Source organism: Artibeus jamaicensis, unplaced genomic scaffold (genome assembly GCF_021234435.1).
Source record: "Artibeus jamaicensis isolate MK-2021 breed Jamaican fruit bat unplaced genomic scaffold, CSHL_Jam_final scaffold_369, whole genome shotgun sequence".
In the NCBI taxonomy this organism is placed as follows: Eukaryota; Metazoa; Chordata; class Mammalia; order Chiroptera; family Phyllostomidae; genus Artibeus; species Artibeus jamaicensis.
In genome coordinates, this window is record NW_026522042.1 from 33,562,405 (window position 1) to 33,583,695 (window position 21,291).

Sequence of the window (21,291 nt, forward strand, 5' to 3'; positions counted from 1 at the left end):
AATATGTAACATTTTCAGACATTTCCTCAGGAAAATTATGATAGACCACTATAGATCTCTAAAGTTTGGATTTTGCATATTTGTTTTATATTGTTTTTCTTTTTAACTGCAGGAAGGGATCTGTAGATTACAGGGGCTTTACCTGCTGAGTGGTTTACAATTGGGTGGGAAAAAACACAAAAATTCCACCCATGTTATTATAATACAGTCTAAGAGTTGCCTGACTTATAAAACTCACTGGCTTAGCCACAACTAAGTTAGAATTTCTGGAAATGTGGATGGCACTCTAAACTAAAATATACCTTTTTTGCCATCTCCAAAGGACATGGAATACACAAGCAAATGATATAATTAGAATTTTCTGAATGCTGCCTAAGCTCTTAAGAGACTGGAAAATATTTTTCAAGTACTCTCAGGCTACTGAGAAACATTCATTTGTGTGCAAGCAATCCATGTGTCAAACACTCAAGTCGGCAAACCAGTCTCGAAGTGGAGTGACCTCTCCAAGGTGTTGCAAAGTCTGAGTACTTCTCAGTTATGGTGACATAAGGGAAGTGGTGGCACTGCACTTGGCGGACAGCACAGGATGGTCTGTCCCTTGGGCACAGCAGCAGGCCCTTTTGCCCCTTTAGTCCAGTTTATAAAATGAAAGTTATTTTCTATTATGTGGAAGGCCCTGCCACATGCTCCCTAGGTGGCCTCGGGACAGGTGTCTGAGAGTTTCTTTGATACTCAGTCTCACCCTGGCTCTTCCAACCACCAGAGTGACAGGCTGTCTTCGCACATAGCCTGAGCACACAGTAGGCGCTCAGCAACTCTTCCGGGAGTGCACTCATGTTGTCTGCAGTGGAAGCGAGTGGTTACCTATTTGATGTTTCGCACAAACTGGGGTTGCCCAAAACACTGAGATTCCCCAACAATACGTCTTTCTTCTTGGAGGGAACATGCAGAGGAAGGAGGATAAACATAGCACTGAGAGGGCAAACCAGCCCCTTAGCCTCCTATTTTTGCTGCTCTGATTACAACAAGAAAATAGGAAAGGTTCCTGCCCCTGAGAACACGTGAGCATTGTAAGGAAGACATGTAGGTGGATTTGAAATAGCAAAAAAAGCTATCCTATTTGGAAGAGCCCTTGACTCCATTCGACTGTGTCGGATTATGGAAAATGCTAACGTTGTGTGTGTGACTATTCATTTTCGTCACCTGCTCTTGATTAATCCCATTCCAACTGGCATCTGTAAACCCTGAAATCTCATACCATTTAATTAAATTAGCGACACATTTGTCTCCCCCGTTTCCCTATCAAAGGGTTGTGCTCAGAAGAAATAAAACCTTTGTTCACACTACTCTGTATAATTTATGGCCTTTTCTCCCTGTTTCTCATCCAGCTCCTGGCTTGGATGCTAAACTGTAGCTGGTAATAGGGAGCTATTAGGTTTAGTGAAGCATGTCCAGGAGGCGAAAGGGGCGCTGTGCTGAAAGGGGCTTCCGCTTCCATAAAATGGCAGGGCCAGGAATCCTGGGTGAACAGTGTTTGGGATGGCTTTGTATCAAAAATAACTCTTTTTGAAGTAAAGCATGTGACCTCTAAAAGCAGGGAGGAGAAGACAGCTGGTACTTGACGGAGACAGGCAAGGCTGCTCTTCTCCTGTCCCACCAGACTCTGAGCTCCCAGCCTGGGAGCTAAAGATGGTCCATCTTCAGAGATGCTGCCTGGACCTTGGCAGGTGGAGATGGAAGACATTGCATAATTTTATGTAACCCAGTTGTGTTAGCCCTGAAATAATCCAAATTGACAATTAATTAGCATTGTGAGTGAGCTGGTAAAAAGAGATGTTTTCCAACAGAAGATTTAAGACATTTTGTGATTACCAGCCCTGGAGGTTTTTAGAGTTGAAGAGGCACTGCACCCACACCCGCATCTGTGTCAATGTTTGGATGAGAACTGTTTGGCCTTAGATTTTGTGAGTGTCACAAGGCTGACTCTTGCCTTCTGAATGTGCTGGACCACAGACAGACATGGTAATGTTTCACAACTGACACGAGCCCCCTTCCATGGATTTCATCCAAAGGAAGACTCACTAGAAAGTCTGCTTTTTGTCCACTAGGTAAACCACACCAAGTCCCAAGAATCCTGTGGGTTCCTGTCTGAGCAGGTGTTAATCTGCTGTTGACCTTGGTCCTCCTAATTCATCAAAGAGGATGACATATTTCCATTTGAACCCAGAAGTGACCTGAGGTCATTTTAATGTCCTCTTGGCTTCTGAGGCTTGTCCTTGGCATTTGAAGCTTACCTGATTCACAGGAGCAGACTCTAACAACCTGCACTGACATTCAAGTGGATTTTAGGCAACCTTGTGTTTTCCTCAGCAAAACAGGTCCATTTAGCAACAGCCAAGCTCCTTGCACTCTAACACTGTACAATACAGACATGCATCCACACTACCAGTGGAATAAAAGCCCAGAGAGATTCCTACTAAACCAGTGAGGACAATGAAGTAAAGCTACACAACTAATAGAAATGTAAACAGTGTGGGGCTGAATGTGAGTTATATTTTGAAGGTAGATCAATAGCATTAGGTACAGGAACCTAAATCTGTTAACAGCAGAAAACAGAGGCCCCATGCATCCAGCCATGACGTGCCGTCATGTACCCACCCCAGCTGATGGCCAAGCAGCACGTCAGATCTTAGGAAGAATGGCATGGTATCAGTTATTTCCTAGTAAGATTGTGATGATTATGCTAATGATAAACTATAATTGATCATATGATGATAGGTCATTACTGGTGGATTAGATGGCAAATGATGAATGCAAATAGATTTTTTGGAAGCACCTTTGAAATTCACTAAACCATCTCAAGCTCATTGTTAAGTGTCAAAACATCCTCATTCATTATTTCAAATCATAAATTCAACTTACAAAAATGAACTCAGCAGAGTGTTTATGGGTTTGTGTATGTACAAGGGGGAAGGTAGGGGAGCCACATAATATGGAAGGAATTCATTAGGATGAGGTGAGGGCAGGAAAAAAATGGGGGAACATTGTTGCACAGAGGATGGGCAGGAAGAGAGAGAAAAGACATTCTCCAAGCTCCAGTCCACATACCCAGCATGAGCACTTGACCCAGGAGCAGCCCCTAGCATCCTGTGCTGACATTTGAGTGGATTTTAGGTCTGTCTGAAGGAGGAGCAGAAGATGTTCCTAGAAGGCAGGGGCCTCAGGTATACAGATGAGGAAATGAAATTAGAATTTAAAATCAAATTCCAAGTTCCAGATACAATGCCAACTCAGACTGCTATCCCTCTGTCTTGTGATGTGAGCTTTATTCTTCTCACCTCACAGTCTGGGTGGGTAGATTAGGGAGGTGCTATGACTTCCAGGAGCCCCTCCACTGATCTGTGCTGAACTGGGATGCAGACTCCAACCTGCTTGACTCCAAACGTTGGCTTTGTCTTTCAGTTCTGACAGGCACAGGTGAGAAGAGTGAGATGTTTGTGGTCAAGATGGATAGAAACATATCTTCCAGAAACCAGGATGTGGGATTTAAAGAGAGTGGTAGGAGGTCCTTCTAATGCCATGCCCATCAGAATAAGTGTATAAAAAGTAAGGACAATGCCTTCACAGGAGTGAGCATCTCTCTCCCGATCCTGTTGGGAGGACTCCAGCACCAGGAATAGTCTGCGGCATGGGTCAAGCATCAGAAGGTTTTCAGTCAGCAGAGCCAAGCCACATACCAGGACAACAAAAGAACTCAAAAGTCTCCTCTCCCACAAAAGAACAATTTTTTATTTGTAACCCCAACTTATACTTCCAAATTATTTATTCTCTTTGCAACAGAATGAAATGACCACCTTCATTTTTCTCTAGGGGAAAAAATTACATGAATGTATTTATTTAATCACAAATTTATATCAAGTAGTCAGAGTACCTTTGTTTGCTCTCCTTTCTTGACATCAATATTATATCCCTGTTACAATGACTTTGATGATGGTTTTACTACATCATAACATGGGCTTGTGTGTTCAACCTGTAGCCAAGAAAATACTATCACTAGACCTGACTTCTAATTCAGCTTTTAAATCTAATCTTGTTTTTTAAATCTAATGATAAGATGTACATTACCTAATCCTGAAATTGAGTTTGTTAATTTGTTCTCATTTACTTTTAAATATTGATGTTGCCAACTTGACTTTTAACTCTTCCCACCAGCAGCTTTGCCCTTCTTCTAAGAGTAGTGACATCTTGTAACTGACATTCAATGGGCCACAGAGAGTGACACTAGAAAGGTCCCTTCAACTCCATCAGTACTTAGTTCAATATCCCTTGAAACTTACACAGTATTATGTGTCACTTTTATCTCAACAAAGGTGAGAAAAAATAAAATACATTTGAATAAAAAAATATTTAAACCAATAGTCTCTGAATTCAGCAATTTCTTCTGTTTCTGTCACTTTAGTCTCATATCATCTTTTGTAACCATTTAACTACTCTTAGTTCTCAACAGTATGAGAAGCATTCTAATATATTTTTAAATATTAAGATCCCCCATATTTGGCAGAAGTCTCTCCTGTAATTCTAATAAGAAAGGACACTCACAATTTCAGCGTGCCTTCTTATTGAACTCTATTGTTTATACAGCTGAATTCTTACTTATTGTGACTTCTTACAAATCAGCTTATTAGTTATACACTAATCAATACTATGTTGATCAGCCATGGTTGCTATACCCATCTTCTCTCTATAGTATCCCCACTATTGGCCATTTCCAAAGTCATCAGTTCTATCAGGCTTCATAATTTATCAAAGACATGTATTTAAAAACTTGACTCCTCAAAAGAGTTTGCATGTGTTTTAGTTAGTTCTGCTACTACAAAGTACTATAGGCTAAGGGGCTTATAAACAGCAAGCACTTATTACTCACAGTTCTATGGCTGGAAGTTCCAGATCAAGATAGAACCAATGTCTATACCCAGAACTAATGTCTACTGAAAGCTGCTTCCTGATTTTGGACAATGCCTTCTTGCTGTGTCTTCACTCGGCACAAAGAGAGAGGGCTCTAGTCTCTTACTATAAGAATACTAATCTCATCATGGGGGCTCCTCCCCTCATGACCTCATATGACCTTAATTACTTCCCAAAGGCCCTGTCTCCATCACATTGGAGGCTTAAGCTTCAGTGAATTTGGGGAACTCAAACATTCAGTGCATAGCATCATGTATATTTGTACATTCCATTACAGAACTGGAAAACAAGATAGAATTAATATGGTGACATATTAACAGAATTAAAAGAAGCACAAAATAGAACTGAGAAATTGGAGGAGAAAAACTGCAGACCAAAAATATATAGAATATACAGGACAGAAAAACTTCTAGAGGAATAACCGCCCATTTTAAAACCAAAGTCAAACAGAAAAAGAAACAAATAAAAAACATGAGCCTAAATAGCTCTGTAATTTAGCCAGAGTTTGGAATGGTGATTGAGTGAACAGACTAAATCGAGAAGTGGAAACTAGTTCTTGAAAGAAAATTGATCCAAGAAAATTTCTCATAGCTCAAGAAAGAAAGAGATATTTAGGTTCAAAGATTACTCAGAAGACTCATTCTTTGGATCAACCTGGTGGAAATCTATTTCCAAAAGTAAATGAAAAATTCTAAAAGATTCTAAGTTATTTTTAAAAAACAATATTTTACTATACACATACAACAGAGATAAAATTGAGATGACACTCTCCATTGTCCATTCTTGGTCACTGTGGGGACCTCCACTCTGTCACCTTGGCCAGGAATTTCCTGGGCCCTCCCAGGTGTGTCTCTTTGCTGTGGACCCCCTTACCTCCGCTCCCAGATACCCTGGGGCCCATTACATAGAGCCTTTCACCATGATTTTCCCCAAAGCTCTCCCCACCCTTCTCCATAACCACACCATTTGTGCCTTTGCCAATTCCCAGGTCTCAAAAAATATCCACATGACCATGGTTGCTGTTCACTGTGTTTATCGCTCATGGTGTCTCATTGATGTGTGGTTGGCTAAGATCAGGATTATTTCTTGATGCTATTTCTCTTATTCCTTCCCAAGAATTACTAGAAATTCCCTCTACTGTTAATATTATACTGTTGTCTTTCTTCACAGGGTCTGCTTTGTTGCTAAGAATCTGTGCTCACCAAGTGTCCAACTTCAAGTGCCGTTAACAATGTAAGCTCCTCTTTCCTGTCAAAGCAAGCAAAGGATCAATTCTGGATATCTATATCTATACCTGTACCAATACTTATACCTATATCTCCATGTTACCTATATGCATATCTAATCTACATCTATATCACCTAAATATAATGTATATCTAATTTATATCTGTATCTATACCATCTTTCTGTAGCTATATGTATATCATCTATCTTCACATCTCATTTGTATCTATATAATTTAAATATAATCTGTATCTATATCCAATCTATATTATATGACTATATTTACATCTATATATCCATACCTATGCAGAATGCACACACACACACACATTTTTCCAGGTTTTCCTAAGATACTTGATATTTCTAGTCAATGAATAATTTTATTTCCTGGGATAAATTTTCTTTTGCATCATTATAATCTGTTCATAAAAAACAGACAGAGAGATGGACATACAAGATCTGTCCAGAAATTATCCAGCCATGTACTAGGAATATAGAGACATTTATTGAACAAGACACAAGAAATATTGTACATAAGCACATGATGCATGAGGCCCCTTCAAAGTAGGCACACTGGGACCTCACACAGTTCTCTGATCTTTGTTGATTGCAGCCCATACTCATTCAACATTCTCAGGTGATTCGCTTGTGCAGGCCTTCCTGTGGATCACTTTCAAATGATTCTCAACCATCTTTGAAATGTTTGTGCCACACTTTTATTTGCACTGAACTTACTGCATCATCCCCAAAAGCCTGAATCATCTGAATAGTTTCCACAGAGGACTGTTCAATCTTAATGCAAAATTTGATGCAGATTCATTGTTCTACTCTCTTAGTTATTTTTAATGTAATGGCCACACGGTACACGTACTCACTCAGTGGAGTCTACTGCCCCCACTGACTAGTACAGTGAAGTCATTATTGTTGATACATGCACATTCCAGTCCACCCTCCTTGGCTATCAGGTTATATCGATGTCTTGCGAACCATTTTATTATTTTAACAATGGCTGGACTTTTTTTGGACAGACCTTGATACCCATGTGTGCCATCATCAGCTCAGCCAGGACAGGTCCTTCCTCCTTCCTTCTTACTAGGATGGTGCTAGCACTGCATGTGAGACATGGACCCTGGGGCATGGCAAATAAACAACAGGCACCAGAATTGAAAAATTCTGGGCATACACACATTCCTCTAACTCCCTGGTCTCCTGATTTTTCAACTGTGAAATGAGAGCAACATGCACACCTCCCAATGTGAATGTGATGAACAGAAATTAAATGACGCAGGTTACAACTACACCAAGGAGATAAGAACACCAGCTGGCTTCCTTCATCCAGATACAGCCACACCTTCAGGTGGGGAGCAAGGCAAAGGTGCCCCTGAGCCTCCTCCAACCCTTAAATTGGTCACTCTGGACCTTGAAGTTGCAGATACACCAAGGATCCCTTCTGGAGTCTTCCCAGCCTGAATGAAACCTATGGCTCTCTGGGTTCTTTGAAGGCCATCCTCCTGGTGGGTAGGTCTTCCTGTGCTGCACACTTGCATTTGATTACAGCCACAGGGCCTCAGATTAGAACAGATCCCTGAAATCTTCCGGCAGCCATCTTGGACTCACCTCCCCACCTAACCACCCTGAACTGTTAGTGATGCAGAGCCACAGGCACCCCCAAGATCCACAGGTACCCCCAAGACCCTCTGCATTTGATTCTCCTCTGCATTTGACTGACACTTCATGGCCAAACTCTTGCACGTGGTGCGAGATAGAGTGTGAGGAGATGTGGCCACAGGGTGCTGGGACCAGGCATTAGTGTCCCTCAAATCCAGCTAGGGCAGGGCCAGGAGTCCTCCCACTAGCTCCCCCACCATGCTGAGCCTCAGAGGGGCAGCAGGTCTCTCTCTTCCCTAATGTGGAAAAGAGGTTAAAAACCCTCCAGGGACCCAGTAAAGTCAATTTACTCATAAAAAGGCAATGTATTATGATAGGATTCAGATTTTCAATTGAATGCTGTAAAAGGAAGTTTTAAAAGTCACATATAATTTGATTTAATAGGGTCACTTCCCCCACTCAGCAGGAAAATGGGATGCAGACAGAAGTGTGATTTTCATTTAAATGTCTTTGTATGAGAAATGACGGGTGCCATCAATCTTCCTGGAGACAAGGAGCGAGGGCAGGAATTATTGATGTTTAGTAGCCACAGGATTATAAACAGGGAAATTGAAAGTGATACCTAATTGACAGGGCCTGTCTGTGACTGTGGGAAAGCCCTGCCCACTCCCCCACGACGAGGTGTGCACCACCAACACGACATTATAGCAAAAGGGAAACACAGAAGATTAAGTAAATGCGCTTACACCTAAAAATGCTTTCTCAGTCATCCACACAAAGTAGTCACAACTCCAGGGGGGCTTCTGAGGAAATTTGAAAGGAAAAGCTGCTTTTAGCACACTCCTGGTTGAACTCACACACTGTTGGCAGGAGGGAGAGACTGGGACACACATGAGCCTGGCTGTGCTAACCCAGGATCAAGGCCCTGGAGCTGGTTGCCCACTGAACACTAGCTGCTAAGCCTATGATACTGCAATATCTAATTTCTAAGATGATGCCCATGCACCTCATATTCCTGTAATATTTTTTATGGGAATAGGAGGCTGTTATCTCTGAAGTTACTGTGTGACCCTAATGCCAGGCACAGGTGAGTGATCTGAACACATTAATTTAATTTACCTCTTTTGTTTTAAAGCCCACAGATTTAAGGATGTAGATGTTTGTTGATAGCTAGATCTGTCCACAAATGGCAGTTGAGCACTGTCAAGGTTCAAGGACTCACTGAGCACTCCTCTGACCTCCTTGGGGTTCATCTCCATATAGACAGACTCTGTGGCAGTGGTCATGACTGCCCTTCTAGCCATCAGGCCAGGGTCTTATCTTCTCACTTCCTATTCCATGACATTTCTAAGTTTGGAGGTAGGGAAATGCCAGGGTCAGGTCATACACTGAGCTGGTCAAAGAATCTACTGGCTTTCAGGTAAAACAGCATGTTGTTAGGTGGAGGCACACCTGGTTGGAGATGAAGTCTCTGGCACCTCTGGTTCATTATGCAGGGTGGGCATCAGTTGACCCATCTCCAGTAGAACACCTCTATTTGCCCTGTTCAACGCTCACCACTAATCAAGCCAGGCCTAGAGAACACACTAAAAAAAATGCTGAAAACCAAACAAGTGACATTTAACAAGGATAAAAATAGAGTGGCTGAGGTTTAAAAAGCCAACTTCAAAGTTAGTGGCCTAGATTAGCAGCAATTCATTGAAAGAAGGTCAAATGTTTCAACTACAAGCTTCATAAAACCTAATATAATTAGAAATGTCCAGTGTCCTTTGAGACCACATGGAGTAGATTATATAGACAAATGGAAAGAGGGCTGCTTCTGGAACAGCACATGGTAAGCAGAGAGTGCAGATATCTAGGAGAACCCATCCCTCCTCACCATCCCAGCCAGGCAATCTTAGAACTAAAAGGACTAGTGCTCCCAGCTCCAAGTTTCTATGGAATCAAGAAGCCTGGGCAGGACCCCAGACCAAGACCATAGGGATAGATGGAACATCATCTTCTCAGCATCAACCAGCTTCAGAAGACAGGTGACTGGGATTGAGCAGTGGCCAGCTTTACATGGGAGAGGCTGCGCCCTAGGCAGCTCAGAATGAAGGGAGCTGGCCTGTGGGCCAGGACATTTCCCATCCCCTCTGAAACTTCATGAAAGTATCACCGACACTTGAAAGGGACTAGAATGGTTCCTAAGTGAAAGTTATTGTAAATTAGACTTTATTTAGGACTATTGGCTCTTGAGCTCCCACATGGAACCCTCAGTTTCCAATCTTTAGAAAATGTCATCCAAGAGGAAATTACCAGGTAGCGCGACCCTTTCTACTTGCACAAATCCTCTTCTCCCTCCTATAATATGGTTGCCACTAAATCACACCTCATCACCCATCCATGAAAGGACCTTTCCATAATTAATATGTTTATCAATACAAGCTTCAGAGTGTAAGGCGATGATTGAGTATATACTGGAACATGAAATGTTATGAATGCAGGAATAACCTTCATCACACAAATATCGTGGGTTCATAAAGTGCCAGGATGCTGTATCACACCAATCCTATCTGACATTCAATAAATCAAAGACTTCCCATCCAATTGACTCTTCCTATGTGATACCTTTGGTGGCTTTTCATTTCACAGATACCCAGATTCATCAGAGAATTAAGACAGTGATTGATTCTTAACCAGAGCCCATCAACCACAGTTAAAATTTCATAATACATTAATTAAAGTGCTTCATTATCCATTGTATATTGCATAACATGAACCAGACACCTCTGAGTTTCGGAAAACCAAACCTCCTTGAAATGAAGTCTCAGTTGAAAGTCTTTCAACAAACAGGGAAACAGTCACAAAATATTAAACATAGAGTGTTAGGACATTGTTGCAGAAATGTACTCCCCAAAATAAAAATTCACCAGGCAGGGGTTTTGTGAGGTCACAGAGGAGGAGCAGAGAGGTAGAAGGGAAGACTCAGAACATTTTGAGACACAATTTTTCAGATACAACAAATGATTAATTTTTAGGTAATGCCAGGGAGCATGATCCTTTCTGCTTGCATTTATTGTAAAATATTACACTGTAGGTCTAAGAACATTGGAATTGGTCAGGATATACATAAACTAACCTATCATGTTTTAATCTAAGACACCTCATTTCTATACGTTTAATATTTGTTTCCTCTATAGAAGGAGGAAGAAGTCTGGAACAAGGAATTAAGGAGATATTAGAAAAATATATTATTTCTGTAATTGCTATACCTCTTATGTTGAATTTTAAAAATAAGGAAAAGAAAGATCAAGACTTAGGAAGAAATTACTTTATTACTACGCAAAATATTACACATACATGCAGGCTGAATCCTTCCTTAATTATAACTGTGTACCACCAGAGATACTCAAAAAGAACAAAATTGATAATGCAGTGCTTCTTGAAACTATGGCAAAAAAAAATTCTCAAAGTACTTTTGGCTTGTTGGCTGCACTATGACAACTCAAAACCAGTCATTTTAACTCAGAACAGAATGGTGAAAAAAATCACTAGGATGATTCTTGTGTAACTACTAAACTGTATAAATTATATTTCCTAAGTATTGAATAATTGACCAATTCTGACTAAACCTGAAGTCTAATTTTTTTGTCTGACAGGCACAATGATGTAAATAGTCATCTAAGCTTATCTTCTGTTCTATTGATCTCACTAACCAGAAAGGGTAATTGGAACATAACTCAGCAATTGTCAGAAGAAAAGCACTAAATTGGACAGAAAATGGTTTTTACTTCTTACAAGATGCAGAAATGTAGACAATATCCTTCCCCAATTTTTGAAAATGGTGAAGAAATCCTGTCAAAGCAGTTGTAAGAATAAAAACTATAAAATTGAAATAAGCCTAAAATTTGGCAGGAACAACCTTAAAGTAGTTAGAGCCTGACACTCACTTGGAAAGATAGTAATAATAACTAGAGACACATACTCTATGACCACTTTTGAGACACTGGGATTTGATGTATTAACACTGGCAATTTTTGTATACTTTGTCATACCAATACAATGATTGAAATTGAAACTCATTCCACTTTGGTGCTGGTGAAATCACTTTTAGCTATGAATTTAAGGGTGGAATTAGAATCAGTAGGGGCTATGTGTAACTAGTACTGTCAGTAGGAAGAAGTCATTTGTTAAGTTTGAAATCAAGGTGTTTACATTTTTTATGATGGAAGCATGAACTTGACACCCAGCTTACATTTTGTTCCATGGATGGAAACCCATGTCTCTCAACTGTTCTTCAGTAGCTGGTAATGAAGGTGTTGAAAATATCCAGAGTATGAGGGAAAACTTTTCAAGAGTAAGCCCATGCTGGTGTCGATGATGATGACAATGAAGGTGACGACAATACTGATGGTGGTGCTGATAATGATGTTGATGGTTATGATGATGATAGTGATTGTGATGATTGTTTGTGATGATGATGATGTTGTTGGTGTGGTGATAGTAATGGTGATAATAATGACGACAATAAATAATGTAGTGGTGATGATGCTCATGATGATGCTGATGATGGTGATAGTATTTATGATAACAATAGTGATGATGATTGTAATGATACTAGTGATGGTGATGGTGGTGATAGTGGTGGTGAAATGGTGGTGATGACCTTGGTGAAACTATGACAGTGGTGATAATGAAGTTTATTATCATGCTGGTGTTGATGGTAATAATGAGGTAATGATGATGGTGATGGTTGCTTTGAAGATGATGATAGTGGTGATGTCAATAATAGTAATTATGAGGTAGTGATGATGATGATCACAATGTTTTTTATTATAATGTCAATGTTGATGATGGTGGTGATGGTAATCATGAGAGCTAATATAAGATGCTGTACCACAGGTGTACTTACTGGGTACCAGGGAGTGGGATAATGCAGACTATTAATGTAAACCAGGACATACCACTATCTTTCCCCAAACCTCAGCTTGCTCAATCTGTTTACTTTCCTAATAATTTTTCAGGAATCCTGGAATGTTGGGCAGTGATTGTATGTGCTGCTTACTCTGCTTGAACATCTCTTACCCAAATATCTACAGAGCTCACCCACTCACATTTTAAAGTAATTGGTACAATGTTTCTTCCTTAAGGGCCACTGTATTTCAGATGCACCCAAATCACAGATTCCCAACTCAGCTTCCCTAGATTAATTTTTTCTCATGCCACTTATTACCATCAGATACATAGTGCATTTTGCTTACCTGTTGGTTATCTATTGGCACCTAATAAAGTATAAGCTCTGTATTGGAAGGCATTTTTGTCTATTCAGTTCACTATTATAGCTCAAGCATCTAGAAAAATGTCAGGCACACAGATGCTGCTCAGTATTTATTAGTTAAATGCAGGAGCTGCCTGATATAAGTTGTTAATATAGTCAATGATTTCAATAACTTTCCAAAATAACCTAGACTTCTATCAAGATGGAGTAACAAGAGTGGGGTATACTCCCACTTGAAACAACCAAAGAGTGGTAAAACATATGAAGTAACAGTTTTCAGACATTGGACAACAGGCAGCACAAGCAAGCAATTCCTGAAATAGAATAGAAACCCCATGAGTCCTAGCACAGAGATTCCAGATGTCAATGTAGAGAGGAAACTGCGGTCAAATCCAGTGTATTCTCTAAGCAGAAAAAAAAGGATGAGGATCTGAGGGAGCTCGGGCAGCCAGTGTTTCCAGGGCAGAGTTCTAGAAAGAGAATTCTGCATGGAGAGAGAGCTGCCAAGATCTGTAGGGACGTCTGCCCCACCCTGCTGAGCAGAGCAGAGTGCCAGTTGGGTGTGCATGTGAGGACACTACCTGTGGCTGGAGAGAAGTCCCAGAACACACACAGAATCAGGAATAGAGCCAGGAAGGATCTGTGTTCTCAATGCCAGAGTAGAAAAATGTGTGCTTAGTGGGACACTGTGTAGAGAATCAGAAGGGCATCACCTCAGTAGTGGGGCAAAATCAGCCCCAGAGTGAAGGCTACCTGAACACCACACAGCAATGCTTAGATGCATGGACTGGAAAAATTAAAGCGCTCCCACATGGCTTCACTGTAATCTTGAACAAAAACTTGACAATATTTATAGGAACATAAATATATTCATCACCCAACAAGGCAAAATTTACAAAGTCTAACAACCAATAAAAATGATCAGGCATGTGAAGGAGCAGAAAATTATCCATTATGAGAGAAAATCAATCAATAAACACATGCCCCAAAAATGACACAGAAGGTATCATTAATAGACAGGACATTAAAGCAATTATTACAACTATATTCCTTATGTGCAAGAAAGTAGAGGTTGAACATTTTAAGAAAATACATGGAAGACATAAAAATGACATAATCAAACTTCTAGATATGAAAATAAAATATCTGAGATGAAATAGTCAATGGGTGTATTTCAGGCATACAGATGAAAAAACCCATAGCCAGCGGACCTATATGCAATAAACATTAAAGGGGTGTCTTTTAGTAAGGAAAATGACACAGATGGAAATCTAGAATAAAATTAAGCAATAAAAGTCATCATAAATTAATATAAATACAGTTTTATTTTTAATCTCTTAAAAGATAATTGTTTGAAGAAAAATAATAATGGCTTATTAAAATGTTTATAATATACGTAAAATTAAATTTATGAAACAGCAACACAAGGGAACTGTAAGCATGCATTTATAGGGTTCTTGTGCTATGCATGAAGTATTATAATATCACTGGAAGGTAGACAGTGTTGAGTTGAGTATTTAAACTATAATCCCTAAAACTACTACTAAAGAAAATAATTATATACCATAAACTAACAAAGGATATAAACTGAAATCATAAGTACATTCTCCAAAATAGAGTAAAAAAAAGAAGTATAAACAAAAAATAAATAGCCAGAGGGAAAGTTTAAACCAGCTACATCAATAATCACATATATAATAAATGATCTAAATATCCCTAATAAAAAACAAATGGATGGTCATGACATTTATTATGGTGATCATTTAGCCATATATATAAACACCTAATTATTATGTTGTACACCTGAAAGTAATGTAATATTATACGTCGGTTATATCTTCATTTTAAAAATTTTAATATTTTAAGTTGATAAATACAAATAAAATATTAAGGGATTTTTCTCAAAAGTAGATAGAGATTTAAAAGTAAAAATAGCCAAACAAAATATCCTGCCTCAAAAGCCCATATGAAGTATAAAGAAAGAAAATAAAGACCATGCTAACTCTAATCAAACAAAGCTGCACTGGTTGTATTAGTATCAAACAAAGTAGATTTTAAGTGCAGAATGTTACCAGAGATAAAAAAGATCATTCCATAATAATAAAAATTCAATGTACCAGGAAGCCACCATTACTACTAAAAATTTATGCATCTAATAACAGAGTTTTATGATACATGAAGCACAAACTGATAAAACTAAAGGAGTTTATCCATTTTAGGAAAAGTACACAATTACAGTAAGAGATTTAAACCCCTTTCTATCAATAACGTGCTGAGCCAGTAACAGGAATCAGTACAACTGCAGGAGACGCGAAGCGCACCGCGGCCTCCCTTGACTCAGGCTGCATTATGGTGCTCTGCAGATACGCTTTGTTTTCCAGGACACATAAAACCCCGACCGAGCCACGTGTATTCTGGACCATAACACCAGTCTTAGTAAATGTGAAAGAATTCAAGTCATACAAAGTGTGTTCTTGAAGAACATGAACTTAAAGTACAATCTAAGAAGAGAGAAAATACCTGAGAAATCCCTAAGTATTTGTAAACTCAATAAAACACTTCAAAAAAGCATTTCCAAAGAGTAAATCTAAAGAAAGAAATTTTAAATATAAACTGAATGAAAGCCATAAAACAACATATCAAAATATGTATGGGTACAGGTTAAGCAGTGCTAAGTGGGATATTTATTATTTATAATGCCAAAAGCCTATATTATAAAAAAGTTATCAATTAATAATCTTCACTTCCACCTTAAGAAACAATAAAAAATATCAAATTAAAGCTCAAGTAAAAATAAATAATAAATATAAAAACAGAAATTAATGGCATAGAATGTGGGGAAAAAAGAACAAAGAAAATCAAGAAACAAAAAGCTGATTCTTTGAGATCAATAAAATTGAACTAGAGATTTCTCCTGGTATATTGATCAGAAATAAAATGCATAAATTACCAATATCAGAAATAAGACAGCACTACAGTTTTATTGGATATTAAAAGGAAAATAATACAAATAACTCTAGGCCCTTAAGCTGACAACTTGGAAGAAAAGAATAATTGTATTAAAAGAAACAGACTGTGAGATCTCACTCAAAAAATAAATAATTGAACAGCTCTACATCTACTATAAAAGTTGAAATTACATCTAAAAACCCTTTGCCAAAAGAAAGCTCCAGGTATATTCACCAGTAAATTTTCTAGACATTTAGTAAATAAATATCAATTCTATACAAACTCTTCCTGACAACTGAAGAAGAGGCAATACTTCCCAAGTTCTAATGGCCTGAGTTATAGTGACCCTGGCACCGGATGCAGTGATGTTACTGGAGACCAGCAGAACAACCTCCCATGTGCATATACACAGATGAAAATCAAAGTCACATCCAACTGACCTAAAAATGATAACATGTTAAAAACTGCTCTGGCCCGCAGAGCAGTCAACTGGAGCTCGACCACCTTCCTGGAACAAATGGGTTGAGGGGACAAGAGGCACAAAGAATGGCAGCAAGACAATAAATTCTGATCAAGCTGCAAATTTTATTTTTCCATACTGGGTATATATATATATATATATATATATATATATATATATATATATATATATATATATATGGAAGGAGGGAGAGGAAGGAGATTGGGTTGCTTGCTATTGGCTAGCTTAAGACAAAGGAGGGCCCGCTTATTGGTTACTTGGGTGTAACTTGTACTCCTGGCACCTCATGTGCCTGTAGCCGATTGGCTTGTGGAGCGCATGCACACGGCGCTAGCCGGAGGTTATTTGGAAAGTCCTTGTTGATTAGAGGTTCTGGTAATCAACGGACTGTGCCTTGAGGCCAACCGCAATGTTCTTAGCTAAAGGCCAGGTGCTCATTTCGGGGAAGTACGAGACCTGGGGCAAGGTTCCCAACAAAAAACCAGATGGGGTTTAGTACAGGATGCAAGGTTGTATTAAAATTCAAATATTAATCACACAATTCACTATATTAGCAAACTTTAAAAGGAAATCCATGTGAGTATCCTAACAGACATAGAAAAAGTGTTTAATAAAATCAAACATCCTTTTCTGATAGCAACTCTCAGCAAACTAGTAATGGAAAGGAACTTCCCCAACCTGATCAAGAGAATCTACAAACCAACAAACAAGAGCTACAGCTACTACTGTACCTGATGAGTGGGTGTGGGTGGGGCGGGGGACAGTGGTGGTGGGAAAATGAAGACAACTGTACCTGAACAACAATAAAAAAAAGGGGGAACTTTTTTTTTGAGAAAAGAAAGACTAATATCTTCAACCACTACAAGCAGGAGTAAGGCACAGACACCTGCTCTCGGCACATACTCAACACATGCTGGAGATTCCAGCTTAAACATAAATATTCACAGCAGCTTTATTCATTTGTTTCTTTCTTTACTTACTTAGTTATAGTAACTAAACACTACAACTTACCTAAATGTCCATAAACATGTGAATGGATAAAACGTGGTATATCCATGCAGTAGAATGTTATTCAGCAATAAAAATGACAAACTTTTGAAACAAGGAACAAGAAAAGGATCATAATAAGTAGAAAAGGTTAGAGAAAAAAGTATAAACTGCACATTTTTATTTTTATAAAATCTAGGAAATGCAAACTAATCTACAGTGACAGAAAGCAGATCAATGGCTGCCCAAGATCCAGAGTATGCCTTGGGGGATGAGAGAAACATTCCGGAAAAGAGCACTTTGGTGATGATAGACAAGTTCACTATTGCAATAATGGTGATGTCTCGGGGATACATGTGCATGTCAAAACTCACGAAATTTTAATTTAGACATAAGCGTATGTAGTCTACTGGATGTCAATTTTACCCTTAAAAAGATGAAAAAAGTGCATCTGATGATCAAATAAAACACATAAGCTGTTAGGCCTGCAAGAGCACTCTTTCTACTCAAATTTTCCTCACTATCAGGAGGAAAAGGAACAAAAGTCTGGGGGTGTCCTGCTGGTACCAGGCTTCATGACTGGTGCTTGGGTAACTTCATCCAGTGCGGCCACACAGCCAGGAAAGGTGAGTCTCCAGAGGGTCAGGACTGCACATGTCACACAGAGAGAGAAAAAGGTCTGGGAGCCAGAGCCTGGCTTTCTCAGATGGGATGACATGATGGTGACCCGAGGGAGCTTTGCCTGCCCAATGGCTTCCAGTCTGGAGTCTCTGGGACCTGCTCTCCTGGCTGGACTAGACAGGAGTGGGTGTGGGGCTGTTTCTCTGCAGTCCATTTCCTGGCATCTGTCCCCAAACCAGCACCAAGCCACAAGTGATCTAGTCCTTCCTCAGGCGCCCATCAAATAATCTTTGTCTACAAATCAGGAAATGAGTGGTGCCAGCTTTGGGCAGTTGCCTTTCTCAGGGTGGGGTTGGGGGTGCTTTTCCATCAGGTGTACTTTCAGGGTCGCAAGGCTAGTGACCAGGTCTGCATCCAGGTGGCTGGGGTCCAAGCCCAGCCCTGAGCCCACGTTCATGGCTGCCCCGCACCTCCGGCCCCCGGACAGCCTTTCCAAAGCTTTGGCTGAAAGGCAAAGTGTTGACTTTAGAACTTCACATCATGATTCATCAATAATTAAAACATATCCTTACAGTAAATATGAATTAATTTAGAGAACAAGTGTCTACTTCAATATTTTCATCCTCTATTAAAGAGCTATGAGTATCAAAAAGGCTCAAGTCCTGTTCTTCGCACTGCTATGTGCCTTGTGCAGAGATGTGTAATGAATGACAAGGGCCACAGAGGCCCTCAGAGCCAACTCTCCTCCACGGGAGGGGAGACCTTGATGATTGGGTCCATTTCTGCCAGTGATGCTGTGTGGAAGAACAAATCGGGGAGTTTTGCTGCTGTCCCTCATTTGCGCAGTCTCCTTTCTCCTGTACTGTCAAAGGCAGTCATCTCTGGGGAAGAAAAAGCACCTCCTATTTCCCTGGAAGACCAGGTGGCAGGCCGCTGCTGTGCTTCCGGAGAGAAAGGCCAAGGAGAGAGGAGGCCTGGCACACCGCATTCTCCCATCCACGGCTTCAGCGCTGAGTACAATTGAGAACTGGACTTCCTATGAACACAGTTTTATTCTATTTGGCTGGAGAAAAGCCTTGGCCAGGTGCCGGACTTGGCAATGAGGCTCAGGAAGAAGAGCCACCCCTGTTTCTCCCACACAGCATGGCCAAGAGACTGGAGGCTGACCTGTGTCAGACCCAGAGCCCATTCGGTGAGAGGGGCACGTGCACTAATTAGGTAACCTCCAGGCCACTGCAGAGGACGCGGGCTCTCAGAGCTGACCCATGCTCGCAGGAGGGCGTGGGAAACTGGGCTTCAAAGGCATCAGGAAATTTATTGTGGTCACAGCCATGAGCAGGCTAGTTTACAAGAGACACAAATGCTTGGAGAAGAAGGGCTGTAAATTATTTCTTGGTGTCTCTCTGTGCCTTGGCAGTCTGTCTCATTAGCTCTCACAGACAGCAATTAATGTGTACCCAGAGCCTAATTCCAGGGCAGACCTCTCTGAGTCTTAAATGAGCGCCATAAACAAATGATTTGTATCCTATAATTGGCAACAAAATACAAATTCACCAGTGACTATTAAAACACTGTTATTTAACTAAAGTGCAAGAAGGCTATTAATAAAACTGGGACAGCAGTCGCCACACCTGTCAATGATCAACTGCCTCCTCCAGAGTCCTGCCCAGAGGGAAGGTGGCTCCCTGAAGTGTTGCCCATGCTGCACGCACCCCTACCCCTGCCGTCTTCATAAACGTGCAGGAAATGTAACCATGTTTGTTCAGATTGAGTTTGCAAAATAAAACCTCGAGCTCCCCTCTCCAAATTTTCTCTACATCTCTACCTGCTGAGCCTCCTAGGAACTTGGGATCTGGAAGCTTTGGGTTCTGGGTGCTGAGATTTTCCTACCCAGCTCAGGTTTTGCAAACCTCACAGGTCTTTCATTCTTCGTTTATCACTTAGGCCCTCCAAAATCCTCCAAGTCCTGGCTGCGAGCTATTTTTTGCTGTGCCTGTGGGATTGTCACCTGTGATGATGGGCTCACTTTGATTTGTTCACACATGTTTCAAGTGCCTGTGTGCCCCTAATTTTGCACAAGAGGACAGTCATACCTGTCCGTGCAGACAGGTTTGCTAGAGGAGACCCTGTGAGCACTGACATAGACAGCAGAAGGACATCACTGAGGCCATCAGCCCAGGGAGCAGGCAGTTCTAAATCTCAACTCTTGGTGAGGATCTAGGTACCCAGGGGACAGAGATATGGGGGATGACATGGACCCTATCCAGCTGAGTATTCTGTTCACCACAAGCAAACTGTTCAATTTACCCAAGTCCACATTCAGTGCATTATCCCAAACCCTCCATAGGACTCTGAGACTCCCCAGTGGTGGTGGCAACTCTGGCAGGTGTGGCTGAGGAGGGCTCCTGCCCAGCGCCTCCCTGTGACCCTGACTCTGCCTTGGCTCCACTTGAACCTGCCTTCTCTAGGAACAACTGAGAAGGTGGGAAAGACTCGGGTTCCCTGCAGGTACACGAAGTCACCCCACAGCAGGGCTGGCTGGTAAAAACCCTCTAAGTGCAGGTCTGGCCTGTGATGACCAGCCTGCTCTCGTGGTCAGGCCAGGCAGAGGAGCTGGATTAGCTGGGCACAGCCAGAGCAACACCCACCATTCAGTACCCTGTGAAGTGAGACCCACTTTCTTCAGCCCACATGGAAGCTGAGTTCATGCAGAGGGAGTGCCTGCACGTGAACAGCCCAAGGAAGATACAAGCAATGAGGCAGAGGGTAAAGGCAACGATGAACTCATGCATTTATGTGGGGGAAATAACCATGCCGTTATCCTCACATGTGGGCAGCCAGCCCCAAAATGGTCACATCCAGCCTTGCAGGAGGAGCCCCCAGGCCTGGGTCTTGGCTCCTCACTATCTACTGTGTGCCCACAGCCCCACCTTCTGTAGTCATGTGGCCACTGAAGTCCTCATTCCACTGGCCTTTGCTTTTCAATACAGAATTTAGGAATCTGGAAACATTCCGGGACCCTAACGAATGAAGCGGTAACTGCTGACCTCAGGAGCTGCCATGGGCTGGGACCAGAGGGAGGCGGAAGTGGCTTAGATCATCTGTGAGGCCCAGCCACTCTCTGAATGCATCTGGCACCTCACCTAACTGAGCCTGGTATGCCCCCAGGGCCGTGGGTGAGACTGGATATGGAC